The 11,815-nt window shown below is 37.9% G+C and overlaps 1 long non-coding RNA gene across 1 annotated transcript; it reads left to right on the forward strand.

Moving 5' to 3' along the window:
- The first annotated feature begins 22 nt into the window (after positions 1 to 22).
- Positions 23 to 11,543, forward strand: LOC126828608 (uncharacterized). The gene is made up of 4 exons (XR_007683173.1): positions 23 to 114; positions 6,881 to 7,032; positions 8,879 to 9,001; positions 9,303 to 11,543. It is a non-coding gene; the product is annotated as an uncharacterized LOC126828608 (long non-coding RNA).
- Positions 11,544 to 11,815: the final 272 nt, after the last annotated feature.

An 11,815-nucleotide genomic window follows, 5' to 3' on the forward strand; every position in this document is an offset into this window, starting at 1 on the left:
ACTGCGTCAGTCCAAAAATCGACTACTGACAACACGTATATTTCTCACGTGTTTCCATGAATAGTAACCACAATTAATATCTTCTACTCTTTTGAAGGATATTCTAACGCTGAGGTCAGTTAGTCAATTCTAGAAACTATGCATTTAGCAGTGCTTAAAGCCAAGAGCAACTTTTGTCATTTATATGTTTATATGTAAAATGTTTATTTTGTTTTGACATATATTTAGGCCTATATTTATATATATATATGTGTGTATTATAGGCCCGCATAAAATAAATGCTTTTAGCTTTAGTAAATAGTGTTGTTGTGAAGCGCGTTGTATCATGAGGTCTGTTATTGAGTCAACTGGCATGGTTTTGATTCCCCGGTTGTACGTGACAAGGAATAGGGTCGGCTGTCTAGCCTCGTGGGTTTCATCCCACTGCTAAATATCCATATATCTATATATCCATTTAATGTTTTAGCTAAAATCTTGAAAAATCTGAAGACATCTTATAGTATTCACATCCGGAAGGCCAATGTTCAGATCCGCCCCCTTTTCCATATAATGAGGGCTACGATATAGCTATTTAAAATCCTAAAACTACTAAGGTAACTGGCCTTTTCTGGCTTTCAAAAATATAGAAATCTTTTAAGCTTTCGGTGTTAATGTGTAGTGTTTAGCTAATTACATATTCCACAAGATAATAAGCAAATTAACTCACTAACTCTAATAATCTTTGTGGTTATTTTTGACTATTCATTAACTAGCTCAACACTGTCATATTTTTTTTTTTATCTAATTAAGTTAATTAATTAGCTAACTGGGTGAATAATTATTCTGATGGTTAATTAGCTACTTATAATTGACTATCTATTCGTCAACCCACCCCCAGCAATGTTTGTATCGTTCTTGTCTACCATATTGGTTATTAAATATTCATTCAACTTATTATATCAATTTGTGTATGTCTGGTCGTTTGGATGGGGCGAGAATCATAGGCGTACGGGCTGGGGGGCGACCGCCCCCCCCCCCATTTTGGGCACCAAATGCTGGGAAAATTTGGGCACACAATTGTACTTTGTAAAAGTTGTATAAAAAAATATTGTGTTCTTGAATGTGTCCAATTTAACAGCGAATTTAAATTCAGAGTGTCTATAGTTAGGCAATTAAATAGAAATCTTAAGACTCGAACCCTCTATTGTTTGGAGTACAGTAAGCCCTAAGTTACAGTTACATAAACAACTGTTTTTATTTGTGTATATTACAAGTAAATAAAATTTAGTTCTCTTTTATTGATGATTTAGAAATTAAGAACTTATTCATCGCAAAAGAGATATTATTATTATTATTATGTAACATACTAAGAACCTAACTACATTTTTGGGGCGGGGATCACGTGGCTAAGTGGGTAAGACGCTAGCTCGCTAGCCTGGAGGTCGGGTGTTCGATCCCTGCATTGGCCGAGAAAGTTCATCCAGATTTTCCGGCGTGGTTCTCCCTTGTCAGTGATGCAGGACGGAGGGGCTGACAAGGAAGGCTGTCTAGTCGTTCGGATGGGACGAAAAACCGAGGTCCCGTGTACACATTGGCGTGCACGTAAAAGATCCCTTGGCAGTTGGATTTCGATATAATATAAGAGTAGGCCGTAGTGCCTCTGTCCGGGCAAAATTTCCCTCATAGCACACTGTATGGCATATGCCTGTCTTCATTAGCCCAGGTTAGGAGCAGAACAGTAGGACGTTAAACTCCATTTCATTTCATTTCATTTCATTTCATTCACATTTTTGGGGCACCAACCACCACCGCCCCCCAGTCAATCCAGGTCTACCCATTGTTGTGCTTTGGTAGAGTGGTTCATTCTCAATTTTTTTAACAACAAACACACACTATTTCGGGATTATTTTAACATTATATGATAAGACATAAAAACTTCATTTATCAACAATGGAAGTCTGACAACATTTGATTTTTGAGGATATAACCATTTGCAAATATGTTATAAATGCCTCAAAATCTACCCGTCTTCCATAATCAAGGCAGATAACTCTTAGTGAGAATAAGAGTTATGTCACTTGGTCGCGGTAAAAATGGTACGGAAGCCCCTGAAACGAAATTTCATTATCGCAGTCGGAAAACATCGTTTATTTCCTTGCTGCGAAGTAACGGAATACACTCTATGAGACGATTGAATTTAACATGTGTACGCATGGGCAAACGCTTAGTTGTTTAACAATATATCCACGCCTTCACATGTCTTGATATTAACTGTTTATAATGCTACAGTGAAAATTAAAATACACGTTTAGCTGGATATGAAACGATCGACGTTTGACATGAATTGTTTAAAGATTAGCCAAACATATGTATTAAAAAGAACAGTGCTTTCATTTCTGTATACCCACAGACACCGGGTCTGTTTAAAATGGCATGTTATATACAGACGGAGCGAGAGAGAGAGAGACGTCTATAAATCTAATAATATAATCCCAAAGATAAATAAATATATTGGGCAGCATGATATTTGTTATGAAAAATAAATTGTCGGATAAAGTACGAGGAAAATATAATGGCATGTAATGCGGAGAGTGAGGGATAAAGACCTCTATAAATCTATTAATTTAACACTGTATTTTTTTGCCCACAGATAAATAACTATATAGTGCCGTATGATGTTTGTTATGAAAAAAGAAAACATTGTAGGATAAAGTATGGGGAAGATATTCTATAAGTATTACAAATAAAATAACGATCGAAATTCAGGGAGATTTGAATTCGCATTTGGTATAGTGGGGAGGGGTAAATGCAACATAAAAGATAATATATTAACAACAAATTCAAAATTAGGACCACGTTCTCTCGTGTGGTATGCTAGCATTTACACACGAATTTTTATGCTGTTATCTGTTCTATTTCGTACAAAGCGCTCAATAACATTTACCAAAACACATTTTATCGTGACCAACGCCCCCTGAATGAATATGTCTGTATGTTAGAGCTGCATTTGCTACCGAATGTTGTCTTTTGCAACATCATTAAATCATATACATGTACTTATACAGTTTAACCATATATCTGTCTGTTCAGATATTTTTTATAACAATCAATGTTATCATGTCAGCTATTGTTCACAATATTTCATGGAACAAAAGGATTTACAACAAACTAATAAATTAATAAATATGCACAGGTAAAATGAACCAGAAAACAACCGAAACTGTAAATAGAGGGTATTAAATGTCTGTCTGCTGGGACACCTGGAATGAAAAATAAAATGGACATAGAAATAAAAAAAATCAATTAACTGCATTTCATAACCGCTAAGAAAGAGGCATTGTAAACTTCTTCCGATTAAGTAGGGTGAGCCATACAAATATTTTTTTTCTAAATTTGCCTTTAAATTTGGAACAGAACGTTCCTTACCCGCCGAAGAAAAATAAAAAAGTGATTTATCAGAAACTGGCTGATTCATGACGTATCTACGAAATCGGGGCTGTGCTTTCAATGCCCCTTTTGTTTCCCCGAGTGACGAAAACTTTGAAAGCCCATAATCCATTCCTTCTTTATTTATCCAAAGTCCCATCCCGGCAATTTCTGCTGTTAGGCGCTCTTTTTTCCTAATCTCAAGTTGTCCCCTTTCTTTTAATTTATCCCTTTTCGCCAAAAGAACCTCTAACCGTTTTCTCTCAATCTCTTCGCGCCTTTGTCTAAATTTAGAAAGTTGGTTTTTCGTTATAATTCGAGCATCCATTATGACCAAATTACGTCTATCAGGAGAAAGAGTTTTAAGCCATTCGTTAGATTTATTCATTTTATATAATATAGATGCTTCCTTGCCAAAAGTATTAGACGAGGGCGCGATCCTCATTAATCTATCGAGATGACTGAACAGGGTTTCCGGCAATTTGTTGTGACGCATGGCAGAACCCGAACATGAAGGATTAAAGTCATCTCGATACTCAAGTAAAGAATGGATGAGGGTTGAATTAATATCGGAATTAAAATCTAATTTCTTTAAGTGATCAAGGACCGGATCGTTTTCAATTTTAATCAGAGATTCAAACGGGTGTGATTTACCTTCTGCAAAGTCATCTAAATTTGCTGTTTCAAAAAAATCATGTAATTTTTTATAAATATGTTTCATATCAAGAGCATTAATACCGCTTTCTAATATGCGCCACAGTGGAGCAGTTATTAGTTTATTTATGGCTACAGAATAATTAAATAAGATACTATGATTATGAAAGTAATTTACACCAAGTTACCGAAAAGTGTCTGGAAAATAAAGACTACCACTAAAAAATTTGTTTCGGTTATTTTCCGGTCTCAAATAGTTCTGCGTATTTAGAGCTAGCAAATATTTATTTCCTAAAGTAAATAGAGCGCCACGTAAACGAAGGTTGTAACGACCAACATGCTGTAATGAGTTTATCTTGCCACGCTTATGGATTAAAAAGTTAGAAATGAAACGAAGCTATTACAGCTAACTCTGTACCGAAATCGCCAAAATCAAAAATTAAACCAAAGAGTTGTAATTGAAATTTTTGCTCACGTTCGCTATTAAATAAACACGAAAGTCGAAGCGCGTAATGCGTGTATTTTTACTTGGCTTCATATACTAATACATGTTTGTATAATACCACGTGGAAAGCTATTTGTGACGTATATTTGCTGCGACCTCCAAAATCACGTTCGCGGGACTAAACATTGCTCACTTCAGAAAGGAGAACGCTAGATCGAGGACGGTCCTACGCATTTCTTTACCTTGGTGTAAGCGGCCCGTGCATTCGGAGTTCTTTTGTTTGACCGAGTGTTTGGTTTGATTTTCCCCGCGAAATTCAATCAGATCAGACGACCAGTAATCTTAAAATGTCGGACTCGGAGCCTAAAATGCCACTGAAAAGAAAGAGGTACGGTATATACTGTTATCGCTGAATAATCCAATTTCCTTGCTCAATTAATCGACCATAGTAACGTCTCACACGTCAGATTATCTCAACGCTTCAGATTTATTATATATGTTCTCGCAGCTAACGTCAACGAACTTCCAAGTTCTACCAGTAGGCTACCACCACCAGTGGTGCAGGGCCTGTGAATACATTAGCCTATAGGATAGGTTATTGCCGGCTTTTAATAACCGATTTTTAATTCATTGTCGACAAAATGGCGAAAATTTAACCGGTTCATGGTGTATCGGTAGCCTGCATATGAAATGAAATGAAATGAAATGAAATGGGGTTTAACGTCCTACTGTTCTGCTCCTATACTGGGCTAATGAAGACGGGCATACGCCATACAGTGTGCTATGAGGGAAATTTTGCCCGGGCAGCGGCACTATCGCCTACTCTTATATCGAATTCCAACTGCCAAGGGATCTTTGACGTGCATTCCAATGTTTACACGGGACCTCGGTTTTTCCGTCTCATCCGAAGGACTAGACAGCTGTCCTTGTCAGGCCCTCCGTCCTTCCTGCATCACTGACAAGGGGAAACCACGTCGGAAAATCGGGATGAACTTTCTCGGCCAAAGCAGGGATCGAACACCCGACCTCCAGGCTAGCGAGCCAGCGCCTTACCCATCTAGCCACCGTGGCTCCAGCCTGCATATGACTTTTATATTAATCACACTGTCACTATCATATAGGTATGTGACTAAAAAAATTAAATTTATGGAAATTTAATAAAACTGTCATCATTGGAAAGGGCATGGAATATGCATTACTGTGGTGTTTAAATTTTGGTTCTACTCCAAATAGCAAAAAGTTACATCATTTTGAAAATTGGAAAATCGGGTCATAGCCTATTGACCCCATGGAGGTGTCAATATGTACACCTCTCTGATTGACCCTTTGTTTGTTTTAATTAGAAAACAAAGACATGAGTGTGATCACTTTTCGTAGGAAAACAACAAAGTACGCACTTTAAAACATCTCAGTTCCCTCAAAAGTAAACAGATGTGGCGCGCTTTTAATTTCTGTCTTTGGCCACGAAATGGTGTGGGGAATCTGCCGCAATTGTTGCTCAGGCCCCACACCCCGGTAATTTCTCTGTCACCAGTGATCTATTGGCCGATCACAAGCCGTTTAAAGTAGAGCCTTTTCAGAGGAGAAGACGGACTAGCTAAAAAGTAGTTGTGCTATGTTCGGCTCTCTCTCTCTCTCTCTCTCTTCGAACAAACGGAACAAAACTGTATAAAACTATAAAGTTTTATTATGTATTATAACATACATGTAAGTTTTAATGGACTGGGAAAACTCTTTTATACTATTTTTAAAGAGGCGAACTGTCCCAGTTCAAGCCGTTCTGTGATCTTTTCTGTGTAATAGCTAAAAGCTATACTGTTCATTAACTGCAAGCAGTTAAAGGCTGTATCTTTGCATTAAACGCAAGCGTTAAAGTCTGTATCTGTTCATTAGATGTAAGCATCTAAAGGCTGTATCTGTTTTTAAACTGCAAGCAGTGTTCATTAGATGCAAGCATCTAAAGGCTGTGTGCTCAAAGAGAATTCCTCAAGAACTATAGGCGTAATTACTAGAGCTTCGCTTCGACCCTGGAGCTTCGCTTCGACCCTGGAGACGGATATCCCAGTGGGAACAACTGACCCAGGGTACTAGTGCGGGGTGTCACGTTCACCGTTGTACTTAAAGGTAAGGACATGATATTACAAAAAGATGCCACATAAGTACTTTGTAAATCACCCCCAGGGGATAGGGGAGTCCCTGTTGATGTGTCGTGACTCCTTAATTTAAAATAGGAGAATGCATGAGATAGTAACCTGTTATGGCCTCTCCATATTTCTATTTGCAATGTCAAGAACACTTGACTACAACTAATATTGATGTAAGACAACCAAGGCTCTTTGTGAATACCATAATACCCTTTTTTTCTAATATTTTCAGAAGAAATTCACGACATTTAAGTATATCATGGTACCAATCAACACTGGCAACCACTGGATCATTTTGGTAGCCAAACCAGAAACAAAAACAGTTTCAGTTTTAAATTCACTTTCTTTGAAGAGTGTAAATAAAGAGTATATGGAATATTGGAGGTTAGTTCGAATACACATGTAGTTCAAATATACTATTCAAAAAAAGTAGGGGATATTTGATTTTTAAGTGTTATTAAAGTCACCTAATGAAACTGACGAAGAAACAAATGACAAAATGAAATGAAGTTCACATTCATCGATTTATTCCAAATGATCGTTAGACTAAGTAAGGCACAGACTGACCATTATAAGGGTAAAATGATACCCGGGGTCAAACAGCAAAGTTACCACAGCATCACAACCAAGTCAGTAACGGGTAAATCCTCCTCTGTTTGCCAAACAAGCATTGATCCGACGTGGCATACTCCTAATGAGACGTCTAAGGTCATTTTGGTCCAGATTGTCCCATTCCTGTTGCAACGCAGCAGCAAGTTCTTGGACATTGGCAGGACGTTGTTGACGTTGACGTAACCTCTGTCCAAGCATGTCCCAGACATGCTCGATGGGGGAGAGGTCGGGACTCAGTGCTGGCCAAGGTAATGTGGTGATGTTCTGTTGTTGGAGGTAACCTGTAACGATCCTGGCCCTGTGACATCTTGCGTTGTCATCCTGGAAGATGAAACGGCGGCCATGACGTCGTGCGAACGGCACAACATGGACTGCCAAGATGTTGTCCCGGTAGTACTGGCCTGTAACACGCCCTGCAACAACATGTAAAGCCGTTCTTCCAGCAACAGTGATGCCTCCCCACACCATAACAGAACCACCCCCAAATCGATCATGTCTGATGACGTTAACGTCTTGGAAGCGCTCGTTTCGACGACGCCACACCCTCCTACGTCTGTCCAAAAAATCAACAGTGAACCTTGACTCATCTGAAAACATCACATTGCTCCAGCGTCGATTATCCCAGTGTTGACGATCCCTACACCAACGACGTCTTGCCTGAATGTGATGATCTCTCAAACAAGGGATCACGCGAGGACGTCGGGCGCGAAGGTGACCCCTATGCAGTCGATTCCGAATCGTCTGGCCACTCACTCTCACACCAGTGTCTGTTTGAAGACGAGCGCTGATCTGATTTGCTGTGATGACACGATTTCTCAAGGCCAAGGTACGGATAAATCGATCCTGGGCTTGAGTTGTCGCCCTTGGTCGACCTGAGCGTGGTCTGTCCTGTACAGATTGTGTATCACGGTATCTGGACCATAGCCTGCTTATGACAGACTGAGAAACATTCATCGTCCGCGCCACAACCGCCTGTGTTGTGCCGATCTGTAGCATGCCAAGGGCACGTAACCTTTCATTTTGGGTAAGCCGACGCATATCACAATTTGTTTTCTGGTCACTAAAACAATTAAACTGATGTTTCCACCCTGGAATTCAATGCCACAATGACTGTAACATTCAAAGTCAGAGTCGTGCAAATCTTGGGTTGGACCCCCATGATGATCCCAAGCATCACCTGCATTCCATGCGGTAGCTATTGGTGCGTTTGGGCGTCACATGTAACTGGAAATGTTTCTTCTGTTAGGTTCTATAGTGACTTTTTTCGTAGTCATTTGCATATTTTAGTATTATGCCCCCAAAATCAAATATCCCCTACTTTTTTTGAATAGTATACATACATTATGGCATCCAACTTTCTGAGGTACCTTAAACTCCCATTGCGTTATTTGCATTTTTATATAACTCACAGATTAATCCACCTGTAGAGATACACCTTTCACAATGTTGTCGTTTGCAAGAGATTATATGGTGCTAAAATCATGCGTAGTCTTTAAACATTGAATTTTCGCCGGACGCAGGCGTCGAAAATATACGCCCACATTTCAAAGTGAGCGTATACAAATGGTTTTATTATATCAGCACTCAACCAATATTTTTGTTGTTTTTGTCAATCCAGGAAATTCATGAAACTTAGGGGAGAGAAGATAGAGGAAAGTCTGATGGAATGGGAAGAGGAGAAAGTTGTGGTCTGTCATCAAGAAGATGGAGAAAGTTGTGGGGTTTTATACCTGATTTTCAGGTCTGATTTTTCGATGACATCCAGTTCATAGATATTCCGCTTTCATTCTCAAGTTAATATATTGAGTAAATTGTTACTATGACAGGGTATGTCATTCTACTAGTAACCAGTTGTATGTTCAGCTCTTGCTTTGGTCACCAAGCTTTTATAGACAATTGTCCACGCATATTTTTTCATTTCTCACATTGATAGCTGCATTTAAGGGTCCATTAAATATTACAAATGTGGTAATGGTATGCCAGGTTTTCCTTTCAAAGATAATGCTTCATAATTGTATTTTTCGTTTTCTTTCTATTTTCAGTACGCGGAGGCGTTAATGATGGGCGTTCATCCTATAATTATGAGACAGCAACATGTTCCAATGTAAAGAAAATATATTGCTGGGGCATTAGTATATGCTGCAACCATCACGTCAAACCTTTGCGACCTGTCGACTACATGTATCAATCCGAAAAACAAATGTATCCAATGGATAGAATGCGACAATTGTGGGAAGTGGCAGCATGTCAAATGTGCCGGAATCGAAATGAAAGATGTGCCGGACCAATTTTACTGTGGTGACTGTCATTAATTAATTGGATCAATGTGGGAGATAATTGAAAGGGTATGTCACTCTGTCCATCCACCACACTTTATTGGGCAGAATAACTCTGTTTCTAATTGAGCTGGAATATTCAAACCTCTGTACCCATCAGATGTTTCAATTGTTATACGATTTTAAAAACCAGTATATCATGGTACGCAAATAATGTAAAAGTATATATTAGGTCACAATTTTTGGGTAATTTTTTATGCAAAATATTTTGATATTCACGCATGTTGGATCGAAACAACCAAGATTATGGTCCCTGAATGTACCGAAAATCACGTTTTTAGCTTGTGGTCCATCTAGAGGTCACATTTTATCCCATTTTAAAAACCGTTGTAATTTAGCAGCTTGTGGTCCATCTAGATGTCACATTTTATCCCATTTTAAAAACCGTTGTAATTTAGCACTGTTACACTGTTGGTGTACCTACCTACCCCTTGTTCAATACTGTGTTTTTGTTTATTTGTATGTATTATTTAAAGTAGTGAAATTGTTAATTGTGGATTGTTTGTTAAATGGGGATTATTGTTCATTGTGGGTTATTGTTAAATGGGGATTAGTTTTGAAAAGTTCTTTTTATACGCCCATCTTGAAATGTGGTCGTATATTTTCATCACCCCCGTCATCAAGTGCTATCTGTTTTTACTGAAAATTCAAATATATGTTTATATCCCGATATCTTGGTTCCTTGTGGACGCTCTACATACTAAAGTAAATACTTGAAAATTATATCGAGTGTTTAAGGTCGTGAAATGAAGAATCCTATTTTGATTTTCACTGATTTCCGATAATTACTGCTATGGTTACGTTCCTTGATCACTTTGAAATATCTTGTGGACACTAGAAGCTAAAGTTGACTTAAAAATGTATACACAATGTTTTGGGTCATGAGATTAGTTTTTAAATATTTCCCATAATTACTGCCAGAGTTAACGCCCTTGATTACTTCGAAAAAGTTTGGCAAAAGTAATCATTCGATTGACTTTAGATTGATACACATCTGTTAAGGTCTTGAGATAAACAAGTACATGTATGTGGATTTTCAATGATTAAAGCTTATCATTGGGCAAAGCAAGAAGCCAAACAAATTCTAATAATTTTCTATTAATTACTTAATGAGTTGTTACTCTTAATCAGATTTTAGTGTATTATAAATGCTTCATTACCAACAACTGTAGCATAATGTTGGTGTATGGCAACCGCTTGTTTAATACTGTGTTTTTGTGCATTTATAAGCTTATGTGTTTTTAGTTAATTGTTAATTGGAGATTAGTTTTTATATGGGGATTATTGTTACATGGGAATATTTTTACATGTGGATTATTTTTAAACACGCACATTGAAATGTGGTCGTATATTGTTGTTGCCCCCGTCTGTCCGGCGTCCACACTCTAGAGGCTAAAGTTAATATCAGATTGACTTTAAATTTATACTGTTTAAGGTCACGAGACGAAGAATCAAATTAATTTTCACCAATTTCCGATAATTACTGCTAGAGTTATGGTCCTTGATCACTTTGAAATATCTTGTGGACAATAGAAGCTAAAGTTAACATCCGATTGACTTTAAACTTATACAGATTGTTTAAGGTCATGAGACAAAGAATCGTATTGATTTTCATTGATTTCGGTTAATTACTGCCAGAGTTATGGCTCTTGTGGAGTCAACGTTAATATCCAATTGGCTTTAATTTTATATACAGTGTTTACGCCCATATATAATCGTTTCGATTGACTTTAGATTGATACACAGAGTATACTGATTTTCAATAACAGCTTAATCTGTGGTATTAAATGTTTTGTATACTAAACGTTAGCATGGGCCAAACAAATTCTAATGATTTTCTGATAATATGCGACAACTCTTGTTGACTGCCCGGACGATTTAGCTGCTGAGGGCGTATGTTTCGTTGCCTGGCGACCTATCTGTAATTATGATAAATAAAGAATTCTTGAAGGGAAACAGTAAACTTGTTGCTTTTTATTTTATTTTATCATATAGACTAATATTGTTCAATTTTATTTCAATAATTTGCTTGTGGAGTGGAATAAACCTGGGGAGAGAGAGAGAGAGATGGGGTTTAACGTCCACTCGACACAAACTAGGTCATTTCGGGACTAACATCGTTTAATTTTATTTCAATAATTCGCTTGCGCGTAGGGAGGAAACCGGAGAAAACCCACGAGGTTGGACACACGATCCTACTCCTTGTCACAGACAACTGG

The sequence above is a fragment of the Patella vulgata genome, chromosome 7 (assembly GCF_932274485.2).
Source record: "Patella vulgata chromosome 7, xgPatVulg1.2, whole genome shotgun sequence".
Lineage (NCBI taxonomy): Eukaryota > Metazoa > Mollusca > Gastropoda > Patellidae > Patella > Patella vulgata.